Genomic DNA, 3288 nt, shown 5'->3' with positions numbered 1-3288 from the left:
TACGATGTGCTTTGGCTAAATCTGTGTTATTTTCTTCCCTCTATAAAAATTCTTTATATAACACATACATTTGTGGCAAACATTCTCTTTGGCTGCATTCTTTTTATTTGTTTTTTTGCTCTTCATCAGTTTTATTTATTTATTTAATTTTTAAAGATTTTATTTTTTATTTTTAGAGAGAAGGGAAGGGAGGGAGAAAGAAAGGAAGGGAAACATCAGTGTGTGGTTGCCTCTCATGTGTCCCCAACTGGGGTCTTGGCCTGCAATCCAAACAAGTGCCCTGACTAGGAATTGAACCAGCAATCCTTTGTTTCACAGGCCTGTACACAATCCAGTGAGCCACACCAGTCAGGACTGCTCTCCATCAGTTTTAAATGTCAAATTTTATAAAAGAGTTTAGCCCTCCAGCGGTCTTTCAATATTAAATTATACTTAGTAGTTTTACAAACTTTACTTTCATATAGTTTTCAATTAAACATTTAAAATTAACATTTATAGTGTATTGTTTGTTGTAGTGATCTACATTTTTTTCAAATCCTGATTAAAGCTCCCAACACCATTTATTTACAATTTTTATGATGCTTCCTTTAATTATATATGTATATTCACATACAAACATGAAGATATGTAGAATTTTTGTGTATAAAATTTTTAAATGTTTGCATAGTGTTATTCTTGAATTTATTATTTCATTATTCAATGTATATATTTGTCTAAAAGTTCATACATCTGTCTAAAATATACACTACTTTAATTAGTCTTGCTTTAACCTTAATAAACTATAATAATTTATGTGTTACTATATATTCTTTCCACTTCACTTCTCTAGATCAATTTTACTACCAATTTCGACCATGCTCCAAGGGAAAGAAATGCATTTTGGCTTAAGATTGATAATTACATTAAATGTACAAATTAATTTAGAAAAATTGAATAACAAATAATTATAAAAACCTTAACAATTTATTTAAATTTACAGAATTTTCTTTTTTTCTTTTTCTTTTTCATGTCAGATGGGTAATGCGTCAATGTCATAACAAAGTTTGTGGGAGACACATGTCACACAAGAGGGTGAACACCCAGTCATCATGCTTATGATAAATTTAGCAGAATTTTCTGACCCCTTCTTCTACCAAGAGATAACAATAAACCCTGCAGAGGCAAGAATGGAAACATTATGTCCAGAACTCCTGTATCTTCCCCTTTTCTTTCCACAGGTTCTAGGAAGCAGCAGCCCTCCACAAACACACAAAAACTTACCTTTGTGTTACTAATGGTTACAAGTGAATGTTGCACAGCTCATGGGAATAATTCCCCAAAACATTAAAATATTTAACCAGTTAAAGATTACTTAGGTTAACAAACATCCTGAGAAGAAGACATTAAACCTAAAAGCCTTTCTTATGTATGACCAATTATGATTTATCAGATTCCTTTACACCTGAGATTTCAAAATAAGAGTGTTGATTAGAAAGCAACAATTAATTTTGGGTCACAGGTCAGTTGTGGGAAAATCACATCTAATCTACATTGTAAATCTAGAACTTCGAATAGTCAGAGGGAATCAGAGAAGTCTGTGGAGAGATGTCTGTGGAAGGGATGTTAGCAGGCATTCTTTTCCTCTTTCAAGTTTGTGTGGGACTCAGGTGTTTCTTGAGCAGATGGTTATATTTAAGTCAAGATATTAGTGCACAATGTTATTTCCAATTTTCTTTTTATCCCAGTTATATGCATGGCCCTATATCCTAGACTCAACCCACCTGGTGAGTGCATTTTATCAGAGGCATGATTATCAGTAGCTTTCTGAATATACTTTGTCATACCACACATATAATTTGTGCCAAGCACTGGATTGTATATTTTATATACATTAATTTATTTACTCTCCAGAACAAATCTGAAGAGTTCATATGAATCTAGCTTCCTTACTAATTTTTACTAGTACTCCTTTCCTCACATCCTTCAGAACTTAGAGTTTTGATGCCCATGGACAGTTTTTCAAGTGATCTCTACAACTACATTGAACTCCAGAAGCTACCTTCTCTCTTCAGATTCTACCTGTTGGTATTGCCAATTGACGGACACACTGAACTTTGGGTGAACTGGTGTTCTTTCCATGATCAGCACTGGACTTAAGTTAGGTATCTCTTATCCCCCTCAGATCCTATCTCGTCTTGTCTACCCATTTGTCCATCTGTCTACTTAATACGTTGTCAAGGATAAGCAAAAAAAAAAAAAATCTAATTCTAATGGTTTCAAAGACAGCTCTTACATTCAGTGTTAATACTAACATTGAAAAATGTGACCCCTTATTAGCACTTATAGAGATTCTTGGTCAAAATGACTACTGCCCATATGCACGTCTGTTGTTCCTATGAATTTAGATGTATACAGCTCACTACATTACAATGTGATGTAGGCTCTGAATACACAATCACTGATGGATGTTACCAAGGGAAAGCCATTTAGGAGAGAAGGAGGAAAAATTAATAGCAAGAAAGAGAGTACTAGACTTTGAGTAAGGAGATCATGATTCAATTTTGGCTATACTATATATTAGCTTAGTGTCTGGGAAAGTTTATAAAATCTTCTGAGCCTTTGTTTATTTTTAAAATATGGACTATATTATCTTATTCATAAGATTTTACAAAACAGTATATAGCAAAGACTTTATGGATTCAGGCATAGAGTAGGAGATTTGATCTATCAGGAAATAGATGGTACATTCAATAAGACAGTTAATGAGATTTATTGAATAATTTATTTACAAGATGTGGACAGGATTAAGAGAAACCAAAGAAACCAAGGACAGAAGGAGCAAGAGGAACCAGGAAATATTAGACCATAGAAAAAGAATTCTGTCTGTAGAAGAGGATGCCTTATAGGATACCTGGTGTAGGTAGGGCAAGCAGAAACTACAAACTCTAACTTCATGCCAGTACCATTACATAAACCCAGTCATAGGACAGAGGAACTGGAGCCCAATTAATCCAGACATACCTTCTGAGGCAATGAAAGAGAATAGAAGAATGGAAATTAGATCTAGATGAGGCAAAAATAATTAACAGAGTGCTCAGGAAATATTTGGTAAATAAAACAATGATTGAGTCTGAATCTCTAAATGATTTCAAAGACAAAATAGTATACCACAGACTGAGAATATGATGGTAAAATGGAGAAAAACATGATGGAAGAAGATAATTAGGGAAAGACATTTATTTGCTAAGGATTGAAAAGAATGGATAAATTAAAGAGTATTGAGAAAAAACCTTAAAAGAGAAAAGGCAA

General features: G+C 33.3%; 1 non-coding gene across 1 annotated transcript; it reads right to left on the bottom strand.

The window, feature by feature from the left end:
* Nucleotides 1-1007: 1007 nt before the first annotated feature.
* On the bottom strand, nucleotides 1008-1113 carry LOC114502210. Its single transcript, XR_003685057.1, has one exon. It is a non-coding gene; the product is annotated as a small nucleolar RNA U13 (small nucleolar RNA).
* Between the last annotated feature and the right edge of the window lie 2175 nt (nucleotides 1114-3288).

This window comes from Phyllostomus discolor, chromosome 7, assembly GCF_004126475.2.
Source record: "Phyllostomus discolor isolate MPI-MPIP mPhyDis1 chromosome 7, mPhyDis1.pri.v3, whole genome shotgun sequence".
Taxonomy (NCBI): domain Eukaryota; kingdom Metazoa; phylum Chordata; class Mammalia; order Chiroptera; family Phyllostomidae; genus Phyllostomus; species Phyllostomus discolor.
The sequence above is the reverse complement of the archived record's forward strand: the minus strand, read 5'-3'. Positions and strand labels throughout refer to the sequence as shown.